Source organism: Rissa tridactyla, chromosome 1, assembly GCF_028500815.1.
Source record: "Rissa tridactyla isolate bRisTri1 chromosome 1, bRisTri1.patW.cur.20221130, whole genome shotgun sequence".
Taxonomy (NCBI): domain Eukaryota; kingdom Metazoa; phylum Chordata; class Aves; order Charadriiformes; family Laridae; genus Rissa; species Rissa tridactyla.
The window spans coordinates 69,700,030-69,716,800 of NC_071466.1; the positions used below are offsets into that span (position 1 = coordinate 69,700,030).

General features: G+C 45.3%; 1 protein-coding gene across 2 annotated transcripts in view; it reads left to right on the plus strand.

Moving 5' to 3' along the window:
- Positions 1 to 646: 646 nt before the first annotated feature.
- Positions 647 to 16,771, plus strand: part of EDAR (ectodysplasin A receptor) — a 72,195-nt gene continuing 56,070 nt past the window's right edge. For both annotated transcript variants that reach the window (XM_054187737.1, XM_054187744.1), the window contains exon 1: positions 647 to 922. The gene's annotated coding sequence lies outside the window, so the exon portion shown is untranslated. The remainder of the gene's footprint in view (positions 923 to 16,771) is intronic.

The following is a 16,771-nucleotide window of genomic DNA, read 5'->3' on the forward strand; positions in this document are numbered from 1 at the left end:
GTTGACAGCCAGAATTTGCAACCTTTAGAAAGCTCAACAGTGTAAGAGTATTTCAGTTTTGCTTTGGAAGAAAAGAATCAGTAGTTCAGAAAGGTAGTTGTGACATCTTCAATTTGTAAAACATCAAAATTACTCCTTTAGACTTTGCTAAAAGCAACAGGGAGCTGTGTGCGCCCTGGCCTGCCCACACCTCCCCAGGACCCAGTGATTCTTGGGGTGTCCCATGCTGTCCCGCCTCATTGGAGTCCTGTGGGAAGTCCAGGGGGTCCCCAAACCTGCTGCTGAGGGGTAGGACACTGAGGCAGGCTTCAGAGGAGTCACCCCAAATTACCTCAAAATCAAGGTATTTGTGCAGAATAGTTTGATTTTGACATACCAACGTTTGCTGAATTGCACCAGTTTGATCAGCAAACTTCCCCCTTGTCCCTTCTACTCCTGGGAGCTTCCCAGAAGCACTCCTCTACTCCGTGCCCCTTCCTCAAGGCAAACCTGATAAAAACCTCCTTTTCCTCCTTTTCACCAGCAAAATCCGCACCCCGCAGGAGCAGGGAAGGGATGCTGGGCTCCTCCTCATCCTGTGGTGCACCTCTAGGTGGGGTAGGCGAGTTTCTGCAGCGAGCGGAGCCGGCTCGGGCGCCCGCGGCTTTCCGAAACTTTCCCAGCAGAAGGAGAAGTTGTTGGGAAGCCCCTGGGAGCCTGCGAAGGGAGCGCGGGGCCGGCAGCTGAGGGCTTTGGTGCGTTTGGTCTCCCTGGGACCCAGCTGGGGACATTCATGACAAGGTCTGCGAGGAGAGGAGACGCGCGCTGGCTATGCCCGAGCCTCGGCACCTGTGAGAGCCCAACCAAGTGGTTACTCCGAGCCCTGTACCCACCAGAGGACCTCTTCTCCGGGCTTCGGCGGTGGTGAGCCCATCTGCACAAGGTAGGCTTACGTGGAGCACGTCTGCTGCCTCTCCCCGAAGCCGATGAGGCTCTAGTTCAGGAGCTGCTCTGTCGTGGGGATGTTGCTGAGGGCTGTGGCTGGAAATCATGTCATTTTTAGGTTTCGTTTGAACGAGATCTCCCATTCAGTGGGCTTCTCTGCTGAAGAACTGCTTTTTTTCTGCGAATGCTAGCAAGTAGCTACAGTTCCTGGTAGCGTCTTTGATTAAAAGCTGAAGTTTCCTTGCATTGAATGTGTTTTAAACTTTTTTTTTATTAAAACTACTGATGTTCTGACCAGTTCACAAACTCTAGAGGATCCAGCGGGTTTCTTTATTTGAGTGGAAGTGCATATTTCTCCAGAGGATAGTGAAACTGCTCGTTTGGGTTTTGTGTTAACGTTGCAAACTAGTTTGCCTGTACATTTTAGACTGTTGCTATACTTTCTGAGATCACGAACAACGCTGTAAGAAGTATCAGCATCGGTACTGTTACAGCTGACTGCCTATACATGTGAATACATGTTTGTAGCGTGCCGATTTTTAATTTCCCTGCTTCCACAATCTCACTTTAAAAAGGCTGCTGTGGGACTGAGGTCTGGAGAGGGAAGCGGGCTGCTGCCCGCACCAAGGAGTGCCTGGGCAGCCGTGCCATCACATACCTGCTCCAAGCACGGTGCGATGTAGCCGCAGGTAGTGCCAGAGTAGCTTCGAAATGCCCAGCTCTGGGGGCGCAGAGACCTCAGCCAGGGCTGCAAAACTTACTCCAACAGTAAAGTGGCCTGCGCGAGCCTTGCACGACTATGAAAGACTGTCACTGGTACTGAGCTGGGTTTTTTTAGCTGCCGCTGCCATGGCTACAGCACTGAAACCGTGGATTAGACAAAGTGCAGCTAGACACTTGTATGCCTAAGAGAAAGAGTGTTTTGATTTTTGCAGTCAGTGGAGCTTTAGATATTACATGAAGGGGCACTGGATGGCACTTCGGATCTGTCCCCCATGGGAAGGTGGGTGAGATCCTCATCTAGTGCAACGGTGCCAAGGAGCTTAGTGATCGACGCCTGCTCGGGGTACCACCCAAAACCTCTTTATATGCCTCAAGCTACAAGGAAAGCTATCACACCTACGACTGCTGTTTGTCGGAATAGATAAGGCCTATGGCTACTGCTGCCACTCCTCTACAGCGGAGGCGGGAGATGATGTTGTACACTGCAGTTTCGAATGATAGGTCTAGAAATGTTTTGGACAAATGGTGGGAATCTCTGGCAACTCTATAAGAAAAATCATGGGAGATCGAAAATTTTAAAAGGAAATTAATGTGATTATGCAAAGTGGGGTCAAACCCCATGACGATGATCAGGATTACTCAGTTCTTTGTTGTTCTTGATAAGAAATGTCTAAGATGTAGAAAGTGAAAAGAAAATAAATTTCACGCATCGTCTATCAAAGAGAAACACTGATAAGAAATTAATTTTGAAATTAAAAGAAACAAGAACAATCAAATGAAGGAAATACATTATATTCACCAGCAGCCAGTTTGCCTCCACACCACTCAGTGGGAACAATTTCACCTTCAGGTAAGCTCACGTGAGCCCAATTTCACTGAAGATGTCTGACAAGGATGAAACTGTTGCCTAAGCCTGGCCCAGCTCTGTTGGTCGACAGGGTAGAGCATAGTTGTGTTGCTGTTTGCAGTAACGTAGTCTGACCGCAACAAAGAGCTCAGATGAGAATGTGCCCAGAAAAAGCCAGCAGGCTTTTTTTTTTTTTAATAGATAGATAGCTTTTATAGAAAACTGCTGCCATAAATAGGCATTTTTTTTCCTCTGCTGCAGCTAGATGGAAAACATGTGATGTTTTAATTTTTCACATCAGATCATGAGATGGTAATTTTCAAGGGATCATACTGAATTGTATGCGGTGGAAATCACCTCACTGAAAACGCTGAAATGAATGTTGAACTGAACTGAACTGAATGTACCACAAAGGTGTTTAGAATTCCTCCAAAAATGGCTTCATGTGAAACATGTCAACTTTACGTGAAAAGGTGACATTTCTTAGAGGACTGGAATATTTTGTCAGAGTCTACAGTTACTAACTGAACCCATGTAGCTGTGCTGGATAAATGGTCCAAGGCTCAGTTTTCAAAAAATAGCAGCATAAGCTTTTGAAGATAAGATTAATATTAAGATAATGTTTTTCTCATGTTGTCATCAGTGGAGGAATTCCCCTCTAATACCCTCAACAAAGTTGTTTCCTTTAGCCATGCTAGGTTAGAACCGGGTTTCAGATCGTATCTATGCTGCTTCTCTTCTCGGCTAAAGGGTACCTAAATTGCAATGATGTGAGCTACTGCCTATAGCAGAATAAGCCAAGAGGTTCCAGCATGACCACACCCTGCATGAGTCATTTGAGAGGAGCTGGGAGTAGATCAGCCTTGCCATTCACTCCTGTTAAAAGTATCCCATTTCTCCCTCCAGTTATTCTCCAAACCAGGCTTTTGCTGCCTTCTGGTGCCCTCCTGACCCTCAAGACCCACTGTAGTTTTTATGACGCATCCAGAAGATAACAGGTGCCCCTTTTCATGCAACAGCTCCTGGAGCAACAGCTCTTGGTGGGGAAAACCCTTCCCTCCTAATATTTAGAAATGTTCTGGCCAGTGCATCGTTAGGGCAGGAGTCATTTGCAGAAACAGAGACATTTTCTTGCCAGGTATATTCCAAGGAGGTAAGTCCCCTGTAAGGGATTAGATATCACTGAACAAGGATGAAAATGTGACATTTATGACTGTCCACCTTGGCAAGTGTTATTGACGTGTGCCGATGGTCACCATGTGGACAAAGTGCTTGGCCATACTTTTCCCAGAAAACTAAGAACCTGGCTTCATACAGCAGAAGACTAGGACATCCAAATATTATTTGGAGGCCAAGTAACTTGTTGTTCTTTTATTTGATTTATCGCTCATACAATTCTACAAAAAACAAACTGAGATCCTGGGCCCATGCAGTTGATGGCAGAGCTCTCTCAGTGGTGGTGTGCCCAGCTCTTTCTGGCTCTACGGCAACATTTATTGATCAAACACTGCTTCCTGAACCATGTTACCTTTGCACACATTTCTTCTGACTTGACATAGCTCAGATCTCTCAGTTTCTTTCCACCAGGGAAATCAGAACAAAAGTAGAGAGGAAGTTATTTTCAAATTCAGGAGGAGTCCATTAGAAACAAAAGAATAAAAGATAAACAAAGACTATTTTAAAGCACTATCTGCTGTTGTCTTTTGAAGAAGTTAAAGCTTTGCCAGTGGATTTTCAAATCTCTGTGGAGACGGAGTCAGGGCCACATCCTCCTGATCTGATGCTAGCGAGTGCTGGTTTTGAACTGTCAGAAGTGGCATTCTGTGAAGTTAATCCACAATGCTTGAGCTGAATCACCCGCCATGAATCTACCAACAGGTTTTACATTACCATAACGTCTGACCATCTGCAGTGCAAAATCTATAGCAAAGTCCCTGGTGGATTTCATATAGTTTCTGGCATTTATTCTTTTTCAGACTCAGTTCTGCGGAGCTGAGCTTTTTTTGGATTTGGTGCCTTAAGTTCTGCTCATTTCCTTTTTGGGAGGGGAGGGCTGGTGAGATTTTGTGTGGCAGAAGGGACTGCCAGAGCTGTGTCAGTTTTATAGCAGAAAGGGTTGATGTTGCCCCATTCCCTGCCCCACAAGAAACCTCTCTAGCAGTTGGTGGTATCTCAGCTGACCCTTGCCTGACTTGCTGTGCACATGAGGCTACGAGGATCTTGACGAACTGACTATCTAGGGGCCTGCTCTGATATTAAGCACATGCGGGGTAAACTGTGTTTTGGGAATGTCATTTGGGTATGGTCAATGGCCACTGGGGAGGTGGTGAGGAAAAGCAAGAGTTTATAACGCTGGTTTATAAAGAGTTCATAAAGCTTGACTATGCTTGTGGCATCCTGAAATATTGATAGACCTGCGACCCTTTTGATCTTAAGGGCCAAGATCAACCTAGTTGCAAAGTTCCAGCATCCAGCCCTTCCCAACTAATCTTCAATGAGATGTTTGGTTCCCTACTGGAGCCTGGCATAGAAAGATATATGAGCTCTCGTTTCTCACTCTCTTTGTCTCCGCTGTGCAAATGCTGATGGATGTATATCTCCTGCAGACTGCGTTAATAAGCCTCTGGATCATTAGGCTTTATGGCCAGGTCATGGTGCTGCAAAACTTGGCTGAATCCAAGTCCAAGCCAGCCCGTTGGTAAGAAGGAACCCTGGAAAGATTCACTTTTTCCCCACCTCCCCTGAAGGCTGTGTTGTATATGAAGCGCTGTTAGACCAGCCTTTATCCTCTGTTGAGCAATGTAACAGGCTGGGGACCAAAGCAGAAACATATGGCCGAGTACTGAGAGCGCTTGTAGTTCTGACAGTGCATCCATCTCTTCCTTCAAATATATCACAAAGAAAAACTACTGAAGTGCCATTTAAGCAGCATACAATTATTTGCAGATTGAGTGTCAGGGTTTTTCTTTTCATTTTAAGCAAGAACCATTTTAATAGTTCAGGATTAGATATTTATAATTATCCAGGCTAGAAGGATGCATTCCTGTGACATGCTCCATTTTTCTCTCACAACTGTATACACACTCCAATGCTTGGGGGAAGGACTGGGGAGGGAAAGAGATCTGTATACTAATAGCTGATAAATTGAGGCTTTATAGAAACTGGTTTCTGTCACTGAAAAGAAGAAGACGAAAAGACCCTGTGCATCCAGATCACACATCTTGGAAGAGAAAAGCTGGAACTGCAAAAATATGAGGAAGAGATGAGATCAAAGGCTAAAGTGGCAGAATCTGTTAAACTACCTAGTGCTGGTTTACAGCCTGCATAATTAGGAACTATGAAACAGGCGGCATCCTCAAACAGGGGACTTGAGTTTACCACTTATAACATAAAGGAGTTTGAAATTACCATCCTAAAGTTAAGTTTCTCTTCCTATCGGAGTCAACAAAAAATTTTGTGATAGACCTCAAAGGAACAGAGTCTAGTCAGTGCTGAGCACAGTTTAACACTGTCCCTGAAGGGCAGTTACAAAAGAAAAAATCCAATTAAAAAACAACAAAAAACCAAAATAAATCCCAAACCCAAAAAAGCCCCAAGAAAAGGCTGGGGATGTGTTCTCTTTTTGTCACTTGAAATTCTGCCATTTCTTCTCTCAGTGGGTGACAATGGGTCCCCCGAGTAAGACGCATTTGTATTTCCCAAAATAGAGGAGAGCGATCAGTGGGCTGCCACTCGTCCAGTGGCCCGTGACAGGGCAGGCGAGCGAAGCGGCACCCCCTTCAACTGGCCGCCCCCTTTCTTTCTGAGTCTTTCCCACCTGCACAGCGGGTATGGCTCAATGGCTCGCCGGCTCACCTCCAAGCCACGGGAGTTTACGGGCTGGCGGATCCACGTGAAGTCTGGCAGTCTGAAACCGGATTCGCGAAGCGTTCAGTCGTGCCGGCTGCAGGAGGGCAGTAATTTCCAAGAGAGGGGCAGGGCGCGCAGCTGAGGGCAGTAACTATCTCAGCTGTCACCATTTAATCCATCACCAAGTCTGAGTGTCAGCACCCTCCAAGAGAGACAAAAGCAGAACCAAGTATCCAAAGCACTGTGGGGCGCAGATTTATTTCATTACGTTCAAATACTTCCCCATGATGAGCCTTGTCTCTTTAAATTTTCCATACAGAAAAAGCATGTGCTAACATACTGGCAATTGGAGGGGTATATTTTTGTGTGCATGTGTAGATCCAGTTGGTTTCTTTGGGATGTAAAATACAAAGGAAAAAAGCATTGTTCTTTCCTTGCTCTCAATTTTCAAAAATTACCAGTTCTCATAAGCAGACCAAAACAGATAACAGATGGCATTGGCTAGCAACAAGGAAACCTAGATGCAAATGCAGTACGGTATATGAAGAACGTCTCTGATGTGACAGGGTTATGTTTTCTATCATGGTTTCTAACCGGTTGTGAGAAAAATCCAGCACTAGCAGTTTGTGGTATTTAATTGGATGTGAAAGGTGCAAATAATTCAGCTGGAGACCAAATGACAAGATTGGTAATAAATGAATAAATAAATAAATAAACAAACAGACAGGGGCTTGATCCACTTCCCAGTGAAGCCAACAGGAGACTCTCCAGTAACATCAGCAGCTATTGGAATGGGACCTGCATGCCCATTTCTGATTTTTATCCAAGGTCCAGATATACACAGACTACGCTACAAAAGAGAAATAAAAGGTTCTTGTCCATAAATGCTTTCCTGGCCCAAGCAAGGAGCCACTGGTTTTCATAGACGTCAAAGTCGGACACTGTGCAGGGTCACTCAGAGGAGGGGGCAGGTCCACCACACATGTTCCAAGCAACCCCTGCTCCCCCCAACATGGAGATCTTTACAATGAACCAAGAGCCACATCTGGGCTCAACTACGGGGATTTGTCCATAGCTGTGCGGTGCAAGTCTCCCAGAGCTTGTATAAGGTTGTTTTTAATTTAGCTTAGGTGGAAGTCAGACTAAACAAACAAGCAGATATCTCTGGTGCGAGTATCTCTGCATGGGGAAACACCAGGAGCACTTTGAGGAGGCAATGAAGGGTGCCCACAGGGGTACAGCACATGGGAGAGGCACGTCCACATGTAGATGAGACATTTGGTTGCAGTTTGATGAGTGTACACTTTTTCCACTCACTCCTGCCCACAATGTCACCTCTGTCTCAGCTTTTAAATCTCAGCCTCCAGAGTAGGGAAAAAAAGCACAGGTTAAAGCAAACAAAAATCCCACCAGCTTCTCTTTCCACCAAGAGTGAATCTCTTCTTGCAGCAAATGGATACCGGATCCATCCCCAGGAATGAACAACAGAGGTCCGAGCAGCTGAGAAGCTGAGGTCTGATGTCTTGGTCAAGTGAGACTACAATTGTATGCTTTCTTCCTGCGGCAATGGGTGCTCGCCAAATCTCCAGTGTAATACAGAGCACTTGTTTCTTGTGCTGCAGAGCGCTAAGATACCAGGCCTTCTATGTAAGGCAACAGACAGACAAATGCACTCAAAATGACAGAGCGATTTCTAATATTTTTCTCTCTTTGCCTCTACCCTCAGTGCTTGTACGGGCAGATCCATGGCAGTGAGAACAGCTTTACCTTGTTGGTAGAAGGATGTGGTTAAAAGCTAGATGTTTTTTCTAGAAAATGAGTATGTTGATGTGGTGCCAGTCAAATACTGGCAGAAATTTGAGAGAGTCTGTGCAGCTCACTCGTTCACTGATGCTCCACTTGTAAGGCACGCGCTGTCCCATGCCTTTGCTGGTAAAATACCTTTTCTCTAGCCCTTCTCCCATACAATTTATGCCTATAGAGAGCATCAACAGTTTGCCGCATAATATGAGAAATGTATAAAACTCAATTTTTCTTTGAAGGACTTCTTAACACTCCTTCTGCGTTCAAGTAACTCTGTCACTGAGTTCACTGAGGTTTGCCCACGCAAGGAGCAAAGGCTCTGTCCCCTTGGGAGTACGCAAGCCATTTTCTAGTAATTTATCTGCTAAGATGACAGATTTCCTTATTATAGCACTGAAAACAGGAACTTCACTGTCTTCTAACAGAAATGACTTTACATATTTTATGAAGCTGAGCCAAAGGCACTGCTCTTGTTAGCTGAAGTTGGTGGCTGTTTGGTTGGTCTGGACATGAGAATTATCTACTTCCCCTTCCTCTTTTTTGTTTTTGTTAATGAAGGCTTTATACCTGACTAAAATACATAGCTATATTTTTCCCTTCGGGTCATGTTATCGGAAGCTTTGAGTTGGGGGTGGGGGTAAAAAAGTTCACTCCCTAAGTAAGATTAAAGCAATTAAAGGCTAAGGCTCATGTTTAATTTTCGCTCGTAGATGCAATTTTTCATGCAGTGACAGCATCAAAACCTTTTCAAGTTTTATAGCTATTTCACATTTGGCAGAAACAACAGGAAACCATCTGTAGCAAAGCAGGATTGTTGTAAGCATAATATTCAGTAATGAAAAAAAGATTAAAAGAAAACACTGTTATCTTTACGTGATAGCTTTGAAGGCGCAAGGAGCAGGATGCTTGCATTTGCCCATCGATCTACTAGCACCATGAAAATTTTCTAGATGAGACAACCATGTAGAAAGTTGATTATTTCAGCAGAAGGAAGAAGTCCAATAGGAAATTTGACTTTTGGTTTCTTGTTGAGATTTCCATGATGAATGTAAAGATGTTTGTGCAGAGGAGGCTGTATATGACTGTTTTCTGTATATTGTGACTTACGTGGCAGAGCTTATAAGCACAACCACAACTCCAAATTGGCAAGTAGTCCCACAGAAGGCAAGTAAGCTACTCACGTTCTTAAACTTTAACTCCATGCTTGGAAGTCTTTTCTGAGCCAGGGAAATAAAAATAAAATGTGGGAATTCAGCTGGTTCATATTGCCCTCTGTTCCCTTATGGCAAAGTGTATTTGTTTGTGCTTTGTTGTGTTTTATGTGCTGGAAAGGAGACATCCAGACTGAAGAAGTGCATACTCATCAGTTGCGGGTGAAAAATAGTTTTTGCTGAAACTTAGTTTGTTAATTGGGGTGTCACATCCCGAGGGTGCGGTTCTAGGGGTGCTCGTGGTAGCCACTGAATACCTCTGAAGACCATGGTCAGCCTTGTAAAGTTGTTGCAGTACTGTACGTATGCTCAAATTTCTGATCATGCCAAAACACTCATCAGTATTTCTGTTCAACAAAGCGAAAGAACAATTTTTTCAGGTGCGCTCTAAAATTTAGCCTGGGCTGTTTTCTCCAAATACGTTGAAATTTTGACTAGTGAATGAGAAACAAATCAACCTTTCTGTGATTTCTTTGTCACTGACTGTGTTTCACGTATTAAAAATCAGACCTGGCTTTAAGATAGCATTTCGCTGTGCGAAAGTCAAAATATGTCAGGGAACTGCAATATCTTCTTGTTATTAATGTCTTAAATTATAGCTAGACACCCTGTTTTTCCAGTTTTCAAGGCAAGTTATGAAGGCTTTTTTTTTTTCAAGCACCGAGCTGATGAGACATTAAAGGTTTCTTTTTCAAATAGTTTGGCTGTTGGGTCGCTCCTCTCGCTCACACCTGCCCCTTGACTTAGAAATCGTCTCCGCCTCTTCAGCATCAAACACTGAATTTACATAGGCACAAAGAAAGTGTGGAAGGCCAACAGCTCGCGCACCGTCATTAAGATGGGAATGCAAGAAGAACAAAGCAGCACAATGGTAAGAGAAATATCACAATACCCTGCCTTTCTGCGAGGCTGACTAACCAGGGCTTTCCCACAGGAGGGAATGGTGCTGAGGATACCGCAGGATTAGCAGATGCATGTAGGGCTGCTGGCAATGACTAAGCCGGCAACAGCAAGCGCGTCGAAGTTCTAGACATGAGTCAGGTTTTGAACTTGTTGTGGTTTGTAGCGGCTCAAAAGGCTTTGTACGGCCTCAGCGAACGCGTCTGCGACTGCGAAGTGATGGGCTTTGGGCTTACAGCTGGTAGAGCCACCGTCTGCTTTGGAAGGCAATGCTTGCTTTCAGCAAAACCGTGTAGTCGAGCTCAACTCCACGCGTTGCTCACCCGCAGCACAGCCTTGGGTGTGCCTCTCACTTACGTTATTTTAATGCCTTTCCAAAGTACTCTGGCTTATTAATTCAGTACGTTTTTCTTAATTATACAAGCATCCCTGAAGAATTTCAGAGATGCACATAAGAAGTGTGGCAAAGTTATTTCTTAGAAAATACGTAATGAAAAGAAAAAAAGCCGTGGAATGATATAATGTGTTTAGCACCTAAAATAAGTAATTTTTTGTATGTGGGCATGGCTTTTTCTTCTGGAATTCTAAAACACAGAAGCAAAGAAAATGAGAGGGAAGTGTGGTGTCTGAATTTGTTTTGTTCCTTCAGAACTTTCTGTTCACCCCTTTTAAAACAAGTTTGGTGGAAAGACTTGAGTGAAAATACTTGAGATGCTCCCTCAGTCCTGATGTCATGGGTGTTTTTGCCATTTCTTTTAGCAAACTGATGATGTAGTGCTTTTATTTGCTGTTGCCTGTTGCCTGTGACCGGACAAAAATTTAAAGAAAAGGTACAATTGCTGCATGAGCTGCCAAAACTGTATTAGTTTAATCAAAATGAATGAAAGAAAGGCATCTGCTTTTTCCCTTGCAAAGCCAAGTGCAAAGGCAGTGCTTAGAGCTCGAGTTCCCCAGAAATACATACAGAAGCAAAGCTGCTATCTGTGGTATTTTCCCTATCATTACCGATGCTAGCTGGATTAATTTAACAAGTGTTGCATGCATACCTTTGCTTAGTTTCATAAACACGTCCATTTCTGCAGAACAGATTAAAGTTCATAAACAGTTGTGTTTAACTTCATAATAATTTTCATCTGGAGATTTTACCCTTTTTTGTACGTACAGATGAAACACTTTTCCTTAATCACAGAAGAGCAATTAGCGATGGGTGTGTGAAAAGTGCATAGAATAGCAGGCATTCTCTGAATCTTTGATTCAGGAGCACTCTGAGGTGGCAGCAGATACTTTCTGTTGGATCATCTTCATGGACTTAATCCCGCAGAGGAACTTGGGTGTCTAGCAGACCTGTCACTTCACACACCTAAAAATTAGATCCTAAGAAACCTTGCTCACCTGCCCCTTCACCCCAGAGGTACCTACATTCCTTAACACCCACGTTAGCATCCACTGAGTTCCTTGCATGCCTGGACGTGTGCTTCTGGACATGCTTTACCTGGCCTGGCCTGGCCTGTGCTGGATAAACAGACTCACACACCACATCTAAGTCCTGCCGATGAGAATGGATGCACTTGTACATTTAGTCCATGCTTAGGGAACGCAGGTGGGAGATCTGGACTCGATGTGCTCCTCAGCCTGGGGAGACTTTTGCTGTTTCTCCCACAACAGTGCCCGCAGCTCCGGTCTTGTGAGTTCTGGAAGAGGTTTCTGTCCATCCCTCTTTTTTTTTTTTTTTCAACTGTTACAATTTCCTAGGCATAAGTGACTATTTGGAGAGCAAAAGAAAAATAATGCTGCTGCCTGGTGGCTAGGGTACTTGCTAGGGTGTGTGGAGCTAGGGGCTCTGGGGAATACTCAATATAAGGTATTTAAATTTTTTTGTCAGAGTAAGAACTGGAGCTCAGTTTCCAGAGCCTGTCCCAGGTGGTGCCCCAATCACTAGGTTTGGGAGTCACGTGTCTGAGTGAAAAAGAGAAAAAAACTGTCTCATGCAAAGCAGAAAAGCATCAACAGGAGGGAGGCGGGCAGCCCTGCGAGGGAGCGCCTGCAGCCGCGCTGCCCAGCCGGTGGCTTGGGGCTGTCCCCTCTCTGGTGAGCCCACCGAGCCCGCCCCCAGCCACCAAGGGGGAAGATTTCCAAACTGATATTCAGACAAAGGAGGATGCTTTCTGCAGGCAGGTAGAGGAGTATGGCTTTGCACATCCCCATGGATGACAGTGTTATTAAGGCTAAAGAGATGGAGCAGTGCTAGTGCTGTGTTCTGTGAAAGAGAAGTGGCCCGTAGGAGGCATTCTGTAGGCTGGATTTTGGGGGGGAGCCTGGAGGACTGAACGACAAAGCCTTGCCAGGTTGCTAAGCCTTGTCAGGGTAATGGCCAAGGCATTTCTGCTGGCTTTGAGGATCTCTGTTTTGAGGCGTCTTGCTCTCCCCAGGCTCTGGCTGTAGCAAGGATGCTGCTACATCTTGTGGCTTCCAGGGAGCACCGAGTCCATCATGGCACTGCTCCTGTTGTGAATCTGGCCTGATCCCTGCTAAGCACGGACCTTTCTTGGGAAAAATGTGCTAGAGATTAGCCCTGGCTAGTCTAAATCAGGGATGGCCAAGAGGCAAGTAGCTCCAGGAGCACCAGCATGGGCGAAGGTTGATTTCTGATGGGTCGGTGTCTTGGTGGCTGACTGCCACCAGCTCCAGCCGATGCTCTCCCCACTGGGACATTTGCAAAGACCTTGCTGCCATGTGCATTTTTCGGTGGCTCACAGGGCAGCCTCCTCCCACGCTGGAGCGTATCGGGCGCCCTGGCCCAGCCACCTGCACCATGAAACCTGCGGGGACTGGGCTCCTCCCTGTGCCATCCCAGTGGGCAGGACTGCTGGGAGAGGGGCTGGGGAGTGCACAGGTAAGTGAGGGAGAGCGGGTGGGAAATTACATCATGGCCACACAAGCACCATTTGCTTTGGAATCCAGCTGAAACTGGGGGAAATACTTTAAAAAAAAAAAAATAAAAGTCCTCCTGCAAATATCCAATAACCCCGTGGTTTTGGCACTCTCTTGAGAGACAGGAGTTCGAAGTTCAGCTCCCTGTTCCAAATTAAACAGAGGGAGTATTTGATGTCGTCCCATTTCTCTCAGTGTGTCATACTACTCCACTAATAAATTGATCTGTGGAAACCGTATACTCCTCCGAAATGTGCTAACCATACCCCATATGCAAGCCTTTAGTGCTTACTATGAAGAGTAGCAATGCTTTTTTATCTGTCCAAGAATAGCTATTCAGAGTGCAAGTAGGGAGCACAGTGGAGATTTAGGAGCAAGATGCTGCAGGGGCAAACTTCAGTGAAGGGGTAATAGGTGGTATGAACGTGGTCATCTGTGGTTTTTCATTTCCAGGCTTTTGACTGGCTTTGAAGTAAAAATCATCTACAGGAACTATAATATTTTCTGAACACTGAAGGCAGACTTCAAAAAAACGCTTTTATTGTAGACTCTTTGGTTTTTATTTAGGAGACTGCTAACTGCGCTAATACACTTTTCTCTGAGTAGGCCCACCGATTTCGGCTGCTGATGCGGCTCCGCGTGCAGGGGCAGCACGATCTGGTCTTTATGTTTTGAAGACCAAATTTATTCCCTTTTGTAGAAGTTTGTTTTATTAGGCACATAAATTAGGGAGAGCCATTTTGTAGCTCTGTGTACAGCTTTGGCTTCTTCCTACAAGAAGAATATATGTGCAGGAGGTAAACAGGACCTCAGGGATTCAGGTGAGGAACTTTATATATGTAACAGTCTGAGCAAGCAAAGTGTACAGAACTGGCTCCATGCAAACAGGCAAATTCAGTCATTAGTTCCTTAAGACTTTAAACTTGCATCACTATGAGGTGCCAAGAGACAGGGCGGTCTTACGCCTTTTTTTTTTTTTACACATTTGTATACCCACTATGTCATGACATGACAACAAAAATGAAACGGTTTTAATTGACTTATAATGTATGTGGGTTTGGGGCACTTTTCACTACATGCCAATAGTTCAGAAGAAAAGTAACAAACACAGCTTATTAGCGACAAACAAAAATGCTACCCTTTCTGTTGCACACTGGTGGGTCGAGCTTTGACGTAATTAAGCATAATGTAAAAATAACTCATCTGTCAATACCACCATTTATCATGAAAGGACGAGCTCTCAGTGATGCATGGTTTTAATTAACTGTCACTTGCTGTCGAAGTTGAGATGCAGGATACACATTTGGCACTTAGGCGTGTACATGAGTTTTTGGAGATGTCTTAGAAGGTAGAGCCAAGACAGCCAAAAAAAGACTCTGAAAGCAACCTGAGCGCACATGTGAACACAAGCACTTGCTCTCCATCGAAACCTTTGTCCTTTAAACAACTTTCCTGCTTGCATCCTTTTTTGGAGAAGAATTAGCTTTCGCTGTTCACCATTTAAAGCACATCACTAAAACATGCCCCCAGGTCTCTGTGCAGCGTGACATTTTAGACAAGCTGTAAAAGAAATGTAGTTCCTCAGTTGCTGTTGTGCACTTGGTGGTTGGTATCTTCCAGAAATGCTGTTTCTATAACCCTTTACTTACTTCAAGTAAACAGTCATGGAATTAAATCATTTTCTGTGATAGGGTTTTGCTATAGAATACATCGCCGCAGCTCCAAGTGTGGGTTTTGCACCACTTACACAGGGCAATGCATTTAGTCAGGCTAAGCCGCCTTCTGAGAGCTACTCCAGACACCAGGGCCTGGGGGACTCCGAGGGACTGTCTGGACCAGGCAGGAGGGAGAGGACTCTTGGGGAGGAGCAGGTGTGCCAGGAGGCAGGAAGGGGCCCTTCTCGCCGCCCTCACAAGTCATAAACATGGCTGTGTTGTGACATTTCACTTTGCAAGCTGATCTTGAGGTTACCCACCCCTTTGCAGGCAGAGGATGGTGACGCATGATGCCACGTTGCCCCAGTGGCGACGGGCCCCAAGCAGGCGAGGGTGGGTTGCCTGGGATTTTGCTCCAGGTGGGATTGTTCTGATGGGGAGGCAGCACGTGCCCGGCTTGTCTTTGCCACCTTCGATTTATGGAGGAGCTGAACGGCTATGGGGAACGGCTGCGTGAAGGGAGCGGGTAGAGCAGAGGGTCAGGATTGCAGCGCACGTGAGGGTCGGAGGAAAGGATGCTCCAGTCCTGTTTAGGCTCCCAGGTGTATGGAGAAGAGCGAGGACATGAGCAGTAGCTGTGGGAACATCACAGGGTGAGGGCAGGGGGAAGGGGTACCAGCTGCTTTCCACTGATGCGCTGCTCCAGCTGGAGCGGAGTGAGGAAAGGCAGCGAGGGGGGTAATGCAGAGCTAAAGAGAAGGAGTCATCGGCACCACAAAGTGTGCGTGTTGAGGAAGAAGCTGAATTAATACGAGGGACTGAATGGGGACAAAAATAGCAAACAGTTTGGAGGATGGGGAGAAAGGTGGCGTCTGTCTGGGGGCTGGAGAAGGAATTGCTGGGGAATCCAGGGCTTTTGCTGCCTGATTCGTTGCTGGTGCCCTCATTAGGCCAGGAGGCCCTGACAGTGCCTGTAACTGCTTCTTGAAAATTGCAAGTTATTTTTAACAGGCAGGCAGCGATGGAGGGACCGCCTAGAGCCACGTATTTCTGTTTCCCTCTCTTGCAGCTCCCTGTGAGATAGGGCAAGCTGAACTGGCCTTGCTTACGCTTCGGTTTTTTGCAAAGCTGTGCTCCATTTATTGCATTTGACTTTGGGTTCAAGCAACGTTCTGTAGCACACTGTCAAGAGCTGAAATGTCAGAATGAAATACTGAATGCTATTTCCTCAGATGCTCAGTGTCGGAAATTATGGAGGCTCCAGGCTAAGTGTCCGCAACAGATTCCTGTGATTGCTGCCGTGGAGCCATGCTCCATTTTTCAATACAGTGGTCATGGGTTGATGAAACTGATTTCTCTGAGAACCTCCTGCTGGCACCAAATAGAAGACATCATCCCCCAAGGAAAAAAAAAAGAAAAAAAAAAACAAAAAAAAACCCCAAACAACAAAACACCCCACAGAAAAAGAAAAAAAAGAAGTATAAATGGTAAATCTTTCAAATATGAAAACAGAACAGGATACCTGTGGCCAAGCTGAGATTGATGCTGCAGCTTCACAGGCAATTGTATCAGTTCACTTCAGTTCAAGTGTAGATGTTTCTCCTCCCATCCTAGTGGGCAGATGTTGAACACGTTGTATAGGCTGTTTTCCCGCCCTCCCTTTTACCCTATTTTAAATCTGCTGCAAACTTAACCTGCTTTATTCAGATTTGTAATGGCACGAGGTTTATGTGCTAGCTGGGACATGCAAGTACCTGGAGTCCTAGAAATGCTCATAATTTGCATTCTTAATAAAACATAATTTAAAATCCTAAATATAGAAAGTGCGCTCTAACTGAAATGGATTAAACCAGCTCTTTTTTCCCAGATCTCAACATCCCAAACATCCCTCTGAGCCCAGAAATTTTGGAAGAAGCCCCATAAAGGCC